Source organism: Lates calcarifer, unplaced genomic scaffold (genome assembly GCF_001640805.2).
Source record: "Lates calcarifer isolate ASB-BC8 unplaced genomic scaffold, TLL_Latcal_v3 _unitig_5133_quiver_3187, whole genome shotgun sequence".
NCBI classification, from domain to species: domain Eukaryota; kingdom Metazoa; phylum Chordata; class Actinopteri; family Centropomidae; genus Lates; species Lates calcarifer.
The window spans coordinates 1-11,238 of record NW_026117315.1 but is presented as its reverse complement, the minus strand read 5'-3'; the positions used below and the strand labels follow the sequence as shown (position 1 = coordinate 11,238).

Genomic DNA, 11,238 nt, shown 5'->3' with positions numbered 1-11,238 from the left:
CTCCAGCTTAAAGCTCCTCAGCATTGGATCTGATCACTTCCTCTCACTTCCTCACTCTGGATTTTTGTAGTTATTTCCAGTCATAGCTCATTAATTGGTGAAATTTTTGAGGATTATTTGGCCATTTTATGCCTCAATTATCAGGTGAATAATAGAGAGATGGAGGACGGAAAACAACATGAAACAACTGGACGTGAACCAAGACCTTCCACCTCTTTACCACCAGATTACGTCTGGTTCACAAACATTGGTTTTATCCAGAGAACCAGGTCCAGGTTCAGGTCCAGGAGGTTTAAGTTGGAGATTATTATTTTCTTTTAGTTTGTTTCAGACATTTTACTTTTTACTTCTAAAGAGTAAGTGAGTTCAGCTGACTGTAGTTCTGGTCCCTGAGGAACTGTCCAGTCGCCTTCGACTCTAGCACTTAAGACTACCATGACCTGGATGACTGTGATCCTACATAGACCCGGTTCCAACTGAGAACCAACTTTTTAGCTTCTCTTCTTCTTTTTGGTCCAAATGCTCTGAATGGTTCAAATTTAAGTGCAGGAACTGGAACAGAACCAGTTCCATGTTGGCAGTAAAGGGGATTTCTGAGGTTTACGGTCGGCACTGTAAACCTCTCAGCCTGCATGTTTTTTCAGGTCGTCCATCACATTCACGTTAACGTATTTCAGTGACGACTTGAGGGAATTCCCTCAAATCTGGAGAAAACATTCATTTGGATTCAAGGGTGAACTGTTGAGAATTTGGTGGTCAAAGGTCAAAGGTCAGGCTTTTTTAAAACCCTTTATTAATGCGTCCTTCTCAGTAAATTTGTCTCCTTGTTCAACATCAAGTTGAGCGACAGGAACTGCTCCGTCCTCCCTCCGAGCCGAGGTCAAACCCTAAACTCCTCCTGTCCAAACAAACCTCCACTGAACCCTCCACTTTGTTTTTATCCTTACCAGGTTTGTTAGCTTGTGGCTGCTCTCATACGTCCTGTGATGTGTTGAGTTCATGAGAATCCACTTCATCGTCGACTCGTCGTCGCTCAGGTTAAAATAAAATCATTGACACCTGCTGATGAAGAGACATGAGTGAAAACACAACAGGGTTTAGATCAGAACAGAGCTACAGCAGAGGGAATACTGACCTTACATTCAGTCCACATGAACCGTCATGTTGAACTGTAGCTGTTTACGTCACAGAAATAAACCAAGTTGAGTTTATAATGACTATGATAATAATCTGTTTAATTTCAACTGACACAAATTAGAAATACAACAGAATAATAAATACAAAACTGTTCAAGATCACAATATGAGCACATACAACGATGAAAATCTCATTAAATAAAGCCAGATGTACATGGATTTACAGTATCCTGACTCTTTAAAAAGGCTCCAGTGAATCTGTGTTCATCAGAGTTTACAGCTTCATCTGACACAGCAGGTTTATACAAAACAAAAGAGGAGTGTTGTTAAAGAGAAACGCAGTCATAAGCTTAATATACACTGAGTGGCCACTTTATTAGGTACACCCGTACAATACAGCTGTTGTTCTGCCTTCACAGAGTTTTGTAAAGTGCTGAGGTCAAAGTTAAAGCTGGAGTTCTACTGCATGTGTTTCTAATTCTACAAACACCTCTGAGCAGGGACAGGTTGGCCCGGGGCCGATCACCACTTCACTGTTTAGACTCTTCTTGTTGGAAAGTCAATAAACCAACCAGAAAGAGCTGCGTGACGGCGATAAAAAGCACATGAATGATTCAAAACAACACGTAAGAGGTAGAAAACAAACGCAGAGACAGGAAACAATCAGAGGCTAAAACATATCCACATCATCTGCTGTCGTTTCGTCTCTTCAGGGTTAAATGTTGCTCTCTCAACACTTACAGTGGCCTCAATGTTAAACCATGGATATAAATACAACACCTTCACAAAGGTGTCAATGAAACCACCAAATATTAAAAGCTTCATACAAGTCGACTTCACGGCTGAACACCTGGATTCCACAGGTGTACCTAATAAAGTGAACACTCAGCGTATATAAGACAAACCAACCTCTAAACATGTAATGAACTGTCACCTTCACATCAGTGTCACTGAGGTCGGCCGCACCTGTAACCACACCTGGCAGTGATGTCACAGAGTACACCTGTGCATCACTGCAGCCAGGTGAGAGTTAAAGGCACTGTGGAGCGATCTTTATAAGAGCAGGTGTCTGTTTGTGACACTCAGCTCCGCCAGTGTTTCAGAGAAGTAGGAATGCACTGAAAAAAAAAAAAATCAGCGAAGAAGAAAAAAAAAGTTTTATGAGGAGAAGCTGCAGTGAACTGGTTTCTATTTCTCTGTTTACAGGAAACTTTCAACTGTTTTCATTAAGTTTCATTTTAAAAACTTTGTCAATAACTTTGTTATTTTTCAGTTTGGACCACGTCAGAGACACAGCTCAGTTTCTTCTCATCCAGCTGCTCCAGATGTTTCTGCCTCTCACAGCTGGACTCTTATTACAGAGGAGTTAAAGGAACAGTTCCATGTTTTATGGAGTCAGATGTTCAGATGTGTTCAGGATCAGTCTGAACTTCTGAGTTTCGGCCTGAATTTCCAAAAACACTGAACTGCTCCTTTAAGCGTGTTCCTTTGGTATCGCTGTGTGAGTCACTGACTTCCTGTCTGTCACCACTTGATGAAGACGAGCGCGGCGAGCGCTGCGTAGCCGAGGATGAGGAAGAGCACTTTGAGGAGCCGGTCCTGTTTGTCGTCCAGCTCCCGGGACAGGATCTCGAAGAAGGTGACGAACAGGAAGGTGCCGGCGGCGAGTCCCTGCAGCACCACCGACACCACGCCGCCCGCCAGCGTCTGAGCCGACTCGATGCCCATCCCCACCACGCCCAGCGGGATCATCAGGCCCACCGCCACGCCCAGCTTGGCGGCATCCCTCATGCCCAGCGACGCCTTGGCCACGCTGACCCCGAGGGCGACGGCGGCCAGCGTCTCGTGCACGGCCACGCCCAGGAAGAGGCCGCCAAGCTTGGCTCCGTCCTCCTGCAGGCCGAGTGCCAGGCCCTCGAACACCGAGTGAGCCGACAGAGCCAGGACCAGGCTGGCCAGCCGCAGAGGCCCCGCCCCCGCCAGCTCGGCCGGGCTGAAGTGTCCGTGCTGGTGCCCGTGGGAGCGGTGACCGCCGCCACCGCCCGGCGAGCCCCGCGCCGAGGAGATGAAGGGTGTGTCGTACTCTGAGTCGCTGCCGGCCTCCGAGCCGCCGGCGTTAAAGGTCTCCAGGTCTATGAAGGACGGTTTCTCCTTCCTGAAGGTGAGGACGGCCTGCTCCACAAACACGGTGAGGAAGAAACCGAGCATCATCATCGTCTCAGCCAGAGGATAATCACTGCTGATCTGCAGCTGCCTGAACACATCGCCCACCTGAGGACAGGAAACACAGTCAGGTGGACCAGCTGAGAGTTCTGTTCAGAGACTCCTGATACAGAGGAGGTGGACAAAATAACAGAAACACCTGTCCCTACATGTCCTGACAGCTTTAAAGGAGGGATGGACACAACAAGAACCAGTCAGAAAGAGCTGGTATCTGATGTATTTGTAGTTTTCTACTGTTAAAGAGCCAGAATCTCATGGCAGCTCGTGTCTCAGCCGAACACGGCGTCTACGTGTTCGTACGGCGAGACATTGAAACTGCAGTGTTTCCCTCAGTTACCTTGTCTCTGACGGCGGGCAGCAGAGCGTTGAAGCAGGTCGCGAGGAACACGCCTCCTCCAAACGAGTTACAGAGCGACAGCGCCCTCCTGTACCTGTGCGCCTTGTCGTAGTCGACCAGCAGGAGGCGCACGGGACCAGCACGCCGGCCAGCACGAGGCCGAACAGTCCCAGCAGGCCGAGCAGCTTCGCCACCAGGATCTGCATCCTGAAGCAGAAAAACCCAGAGGACGCTAAAGCCAAGACGACGTCATCATCCTCCACCTCTGCTGCTTCTACTGGACTCTACTGCTGCTTCTACTGCAGGAGACACAGACTCTGAGTGGAGACACGAAGGAACAAGGAAGTGCAGATCAGACCACAATAAAGCAGAGTGAACCAGTCCACCTGGACTCTTCACCTGAGGATCAGACTCAGAATCAGGATCAGTTTAATTCCTGCAAAATGTGTCTGTAACATTATAACTATAGAAACACATTAAAGCTTTGCATTAAACCCTCATTAAACACGGTTTGACTTTTATTCCTGAATCATTTATTTCCTGATCTGGATGACATCACTGCATAAAATACAGAGAAAAATACTTTTACTCCAGGATGTAGTGGATTAGTGGCATGAAAAGAAAATACTCAAGTAAAGTACAAGTACCTCGACACTGAAGCTAAGTGCAGTACTCAGTAGATTCATCACATATGTCACATTAAAGAACAGAACAGTGAATCTATCTGAAAGTTTCTCTTCAGTCTGAACATTAAACACTTTAAACCTTCATCCTCGCTGAGTCAAACTTACAAATCGTTTGTTTGTTTGTTTGTTTGTTTTTATCCGTTTTTACCGTTAAATTCAAGCAGGAAGCGACGACATCAAATTACACAACCTTACTTCCGTTCCTGTCAGGAACTTCAAAATAAAACATTTTGAAAACGAACTAAAACATTAACTCTCTGACTCTCTTCAGGCCACGTTTCTTCACTCGTTATTATAAACTTATTTAACAGACCGACTCTCACCTCTTCAGCTTTAATAAACACATTCTAATAGATTACGTTAAAAATAAAATCATCTCCACTTCCGCTCCTGCTCTTAGCTAACAGCGGCTAACTTAACTGCTAACAGTCGTTAGCTTCCCTGCAGCTAAACCCATCGCTAACACCTGAACACTCCGGAAATAAAGGGAAACAGCTGTTTACACCTGTGTTACTCAGACTAAACAACGACCTCACCTCAACACAACAACATCAAACACAAACATGAGTCGGATTGAACGTGTTTACCTGTCCGCTCCTCGTCCTCTCCTCCAGCAGGTGTATGAAGACGCTTCCTCGGCTACGTCACGCACTCCCTGGGCTCTGAGTGGTGAGTTTTCTAATGACGTAGGCAGTGATGTTGTAAGGAAGTGAACTTCGGATGTTTACAAAAAATATATTTATACATTAAATTAAAAATAAGGTGAAACACATTTCCTTTAAATGAAAATTAAACTATAAAATGTATTTATGGAGATTTAAACGTTTTTATTTTCTTTATTTATTTGTTTTATTATTATGTCATTCTGTTGTCTCTGTAGCAAAAAATTACTGAAGTGGTTTCCAAAGTAAAATTAAAAATTAGTAGTAGTAGTGTTATATTCAAAATAAGAGAGGTTTATTTTTAAAAATGACATAAAATCTTCCCAGTAAATTCTCCAGACGTGAATATTTGTTTTGTTTGTTTGTGCTGATGAAACATGTGTATTTCTACCTTCAAAGTGTAATTTTGGTCTGATTTAAAGACTGTTAGTCACTGTTTTAAAGAATTCTTTATTCATTGACAGAAGTTTTCAGGTTCAGTTTAATTCATTGTCTAATTTCTTTGTCCTTTAACTATAAAATGTTTTTTAAAAAGCAACAGGTTTATAAAATATTTTTTAGAGTTATTATTTCAGTTTATTTAAATTCCCTGTATGTTTACACATCCTGATGCCTACTTTTGCTTTTAGTTGTGATATTTCTAAATACATTCAGCTGATAAATACTTTACCACTTTATTTACCCCAGGACTGATGCTAAAACCAGGAAGTCAGTTAGCATGTTAGCACTTCCTGTTCCCTCGTCCCAAAGTCAGTGTGTTTCTGGTGAAATGTCTGAAATAAGGTCTGTGTTTTTAACGTGGGCTAACGTGTGAATTTCCCTCCGTATGCGTGAACACGTCGTGCAGGGAAACAAACCTCAGGAGTGAAAACTCGTCAGACAGGAGGAGGTAAAATGTTGAGATGCTCTTTTTAATTTCCAAACTGTGTTGAAACAGCTGCTCCTCTCAGCTCCATGTGACCGAGGAGTTTCACCTGCCACACAGGATTAGTTCATTTACACTAAATCAGCCCTGATATTCACTCACTCACTCATTCACTCACACTCTCACACACTCACCATAAACAAGGTACTGGACCAAAAATTGCATTCAAAGTTACACTGTGTAGTTTTTAGAGGAAAAAAAAGACATTTCAAGCGTCAGGTTTAATCTCTGCTGACCCCTTCTACAGCTGTTTAACACCTGGGCCCATGTTGCTGTCAGAGCTCGATTTATTAGAATTAATCAGTGTTGGATATCAAAGTGTTACGTCAAAATGTTCTTCCTAAAAACCACACAGAGCCGCAGGAAGTGGGTGGTGGTGGTTTTTTTTGTTTTTTTGGTGAAGTGGCTCCTGAACCAAACGGGACGCCTCGCTCTCTCTCTCATGCAGGAATTACTCAGTGATGGAAAAAACAAAACTTCCTTTTAGTCCTTCGAGTTATAATGATCCAAATCAGAAGAAAAAAAAGGAACAGACGGTCGTTACGTCTCCTCCACACGTAAACCTGCCGAACCTGAAACACAGAGAAGTAAAGAGAAAAAACGTCACGTCACTGAGGAAAGACGAACAGATCTACAGGTTCATCTCTGCTTCTGCTCTGGATCATAGGAGACTGACTGAGTCATGTTATGGTGAGTTACAGTGTCAGGAGGACAGGAGGCAGCTACAGATTACATGAGTCTGCAGAGGGCTTTTCATTTGAAATGACGGTTACAGGAAGTGGAGACAGTCAGGACCTGGTTGAAGTGAGTAGTTGAGTTAGACAGTAATCAGAGTACTCACGGTCTCTGATGTCACGGCTGCTCCTCGTTGCTGCTGGGCGTTCGGTTGCGGATTTGACTCCTCAGCTGTTCGATGATGTTCTGGTTCTGCTGCTGCATCTGCTGAGCAAACTGTTGACCTCTGCAACACAAACAGCACAAACACCTGTGAACACCTGTGAACACCACCATCCAACCACCCACCCTGCTCCGCCTGCCTGCTGAGGAAACGCCTCTTATGATCAGCGTTTCACTTCACACCCGTCTGTACGTACGCCTGGATCAGTCCTGATAAATCTCCGGCTCCGGCTGCTCCAGGAGCTGCAGCTCCAGCTCCGCTCCGGCTCCGGCTCCGGCTCCAGGGCCACACCTCCTCCTACTCCACCTCCCATCCCACCGTACGCCCCAGACATCATCCCCGACATCCTGGAAGAGAACGAGCAGACAGGACGTCAGCTTCAACAAACACGAGAGGAAGAAGAAACGACGAGTGAACGAGGAAGTGAACGCGACTCACAGCTGCTGACCTGAGGGTTGTTCATCAGAGACGACGCCTGCAGAGACAAAGTATTCAGATCAACAACCAGAGAACAAAACATTATGGATCCTTTTAGTTTCACCAGAAACATCTCTACATATCAGCACCAGACTCCATTGAGAAAAACAGGGATTTAACCAGGAGCTGCTGGAATACCACTGCCTCCATCTGTTAGTGTGTCTGTGTTACTGTGTGGTACTTTTACTTCAGTAAATATCTGATTACTTCTTCCACCACTGAAAGTCTCACAGTAACACAGACACACTAACAGATGGAGGCAGTGGTATTCCAGCAGCTCCTGGTTAAATCCCTGTTTTTCTCTATGGAGTCTGGTAGAGATAAAGAGCTCAGTCTCTGTAGGAATCTGTTCCCTCACTTTGGTTTGATTGTGGTCAAACAAACAGAGTCTGAGGTCTCACCATGTTCATGAAGCCGGGGTTACTGAGCAGACCGGCCAGGTCCACCCCCCCCCGCCGTCTGAGAGAGAGAGAGAGAGACACAGAGCGGCCCATCACAGAGTCTCTGCTCAGGTTAACTCGGTGTCTTCGTACCGGACTGGAGGTCATCTTCTCCTCTGCGATCTTCAGGTTGGTTTTGTACGTGTCGTTGTCGGGTCGAGCTCCAGAGCTTTCTTATAGTAACTGGCTGCTTCTGTGTGTTTGTTGAGGCTGGCCAGAGCCAAACTGAAACAGGAAGAGGAAACCGTCAGGGTCCAGCCTGAGCCTAACCCTGCCCCCTCCTGCTGCCGTGCTCTTACCCCATCCTGCCGTAGGCTTTGCTGTAGTTGGGGTCGATGCTGATGGCCTGTTCGCAGTCCTGCACCGCTCCGGCGTAGTTCCCCAGTTTACTGTAGGCTGCAGCCCTGCACAGCACAAACACAAGCTTAACAGACAGAGGCCTTCTACCACTTTCACTTTGTTTCTGCAGCGTCACAGAGAAAAACTGTACAGATCCAGTTCAGACAGAAAACAGAAAAGACTTTATCTGACAGAGATGAAATGAAAACACAGTTCAACACCTCAGTTCCACCTGATATCAGCAGGTCATCTGTGTGGGAGGGTTAAATCCAGCAGGATGTTTTACAGTCTGACTGAGACTGGATCTGGATCTGGATCTGGATGGTTTGGATTTGATGTTTCACGGTCTGAACATGTGTGTTTGTGTGTGTGTAGTAGGGAGAGTAGCAGACGTCCAGCTGTTTAAAGTTCAGTTTGAATATTTCATCATGTGCTGTAGAGTTTTAATATCAGTTTTATTTCAGAGTAGCTGAGCTCTATTAGCTTTGGTTTAGCATTTGGTGGAAGGTTTAGATTTTTTTCTCGATGGAGCCGATACTGAGAGAAAACAGATGGAACTAGTTTTTCTTCTCTGTCTTCTTGCTTTGATTTGTCTTATTAACAGATGTTATTACTGTCTGATCTGACTGATCACTGTGTTTGTGTCTCTGACTCGCTGCCTTCATGAGGCCACAGATGTCAGAGACACCTTCAGAGTAATAATGATGAACTGAAGATTCATCCTGCTGAGGACTGATGGACATGTCAGACAGACAGCCGTCACCTCTCTGACCTGTTGCAGTAGTAGACGGCGTTCTGAGGGTGAGGGCGATGGCCTTTGAGTAAAACTCGACAGCAGCTCCGAAGTTCTCCACCTTCATCTGGTCGTTACCTGCAGCCACAAAACACAGGAGAGTAAAGCTGAGCAGAGATCAGCTGCTGGAGCCTGTGATCGGTGATCGTCCTCGTCTCACCGTCAGTCTTCAGCCGCTCCGCCTCGGCTCTCTGCTCCTCACTGATGGAGTTCGGGGTGGAGTTGTTGTTGACCTGCGACTGAGCTGGATGCTGCCGCAGACAGACACACACACACACACACACACACACACACAGTGAGTCAGAGTCACAGCGGGACAGCGAGCAGCAACATGACGCCATCACTGCGTCAGTAAACAGGAGGACGTTTCTCTACCTTCACTGTGGCCGAGGCGAAGATCTCCGGTAACGTCATGGGGACGGCGAGGCTCTGGTCGTCGGTCGACACTTCAAACGCCGTCTCCAAACACTGAACAGCAACTGCAGGTGAGGAAGGTAATGGATTACAACCTGTAACTGATTCCTCAGTTAATAAAGAGTCATTCTGAGGCTGATGTTTACCCACAATCCTCCCTGCTGATCTCACTGCAGGAGCATTACGCCCCAACACTCAGGTTTCAGATTCACATCGTTAACAAGTGACAGAACGACTGCGTCACGTTCACGCTGTGTTAAATCAACATTTCAGACATGAACTCTCTCCTCTACAGATCACATCACATATCATCACATGTTCACTCCAACTGTGAATCAACCATCAGCCTCTTCAATGAGCGCGCTCAGGAAACCCTGGGTCGACTGACGAGGTGATAAGAGATAATCAGAGCCCAAACTCAGCTCCAGGAGCAGGAGCAGAACAGAACCTGTGACAGAACCAGAGAACCAGCAGAGCAGCAGGTCTGGGTCTGTGTTGGATGAGGACTCACCCTCCAGACTCTCCTGGGCCCCTGAGGACAGATTCCCTGACTGGAGCTGATCGTGGAGGAACTGGATGATGGAGAAGGCGAGACGCTTGTTGTCTGTCATGGTGACGGAGGCTCAGACCTCTCTGTGTTCACTGAGGGAGGGAGACCCTGCAAACAACAACAACAACAACAAAGGACTGTACGTTATTTATGTTGACGCCATGATAAATGTCACATACATTATTCCTCATGTCAGAGTCTGAATCAGCTTATTCTCCCAGTAAGTTTGTGTTTTAAATGAATTTAATGAGCGCGCACACTGTGACAATAAAACCATAATGAACACATGTGACCATTATGTATTTATGTACAGTGTAAAGACCAGTGGGTGAAAATAAAGGCACATATAAGTAAGCTATCTGGTTATGTAGCTCCCGTTAGCATTAGCCTGGAGAATATTCCGGCAGCTGAGGCTCAGAGAGGCTAACAGCTAACAGCTAACACTAGCTATCTTTGTACATGAATCCTAGTGAAGCGAGCTGCCGCTCACAGCTGAAAATAAGCGGATATTTAACTTTAATCAGTCTGTGTAAAGCACCGTTGCTCACAGTGAAAATGTCACTTTGAACCTTAACTCATTCACTGTAAACAGCAGGTTCGTCTTAGCTTAGCCTGCTAGCACGCCGACAAAATAGCAAACACACAGGGCACGCTCCTCTTACGTCTGTCTGCCGTAACTTGGGAAGTCAAGTTTTACCAAACTCCAGTCAAAATTCTGTCAGTTTAACGCCGGCTCGTAATCAGCAGCAGGAAGTGAAAGTTACAAGAGATTTATCAGAAAAGGCGACACGCTGGTCTCCTGTAGAGAAGATAGTTGACTCATCGGGTGGGAACCACAGAATGTGACTCAGACCACTGGTTTCTTATTTTAGCCTGTCACCACCTTCCATCACTATGGAAGTGACTGTTCAACCGAGGGGGAACCCGTTGCTAAAAGCTGCAATTGTATAAATATCTACGTTAATTTGATTATGGAACTTATGCCGAATTAAAGAGTGGTTCTTGACAGTTTATTACACGTCCTGAACTTTGTACAAACACACACAGGGTTCTACACAGAACCAAAACCGAGTTCTATTCCTAGAGTTTTGAAAGGAGATTGGCGTGACGTGTTCTCCAAGCCACAGCGGCACGATGCTAACGGTTAGCTAGCTAGCTTATCACATTCCGCTGACTGCTATGAATCTGCCGTTCACCAGACACCATCAGGCGGCCTGATCTAACACGATAACACGGTAGCGCGTTTTGTCTTACCAGCTGCCTTTTCGGTGTGGACTGTCCCGGTAACGAAGAGTTGACGTTAGCTCCGCTGCTTCGAGGGTTCGTAGCCGTCGGCTTGTCGCAGAATTATGATGTCA

General features: G+C 45.8%; 2 pseudogenes; both read right to left on the bottom strand.

The window, feature by feature from the left end:
- Nucleotides 1-2,521: 2,521 nt before the first annotated feature.
- Nucleotides 2,522-5,067, bottom strand: LOC108873826 (zinc transporter ZIP3-like; annotated as a pseudogene).
- A 1,357-nt stretch (nt 5,068-6,424) lies between these two features.
- LOC108873827 (small glutamine-rich tetratricopeptide repeat-containing protein alpha-like) lies at nt 6,425-10,732 on the bottom strand (annotated as a pseudogene).
- Nucleotides 10,733-11,238: the final 506 nt, after the last annotated feature.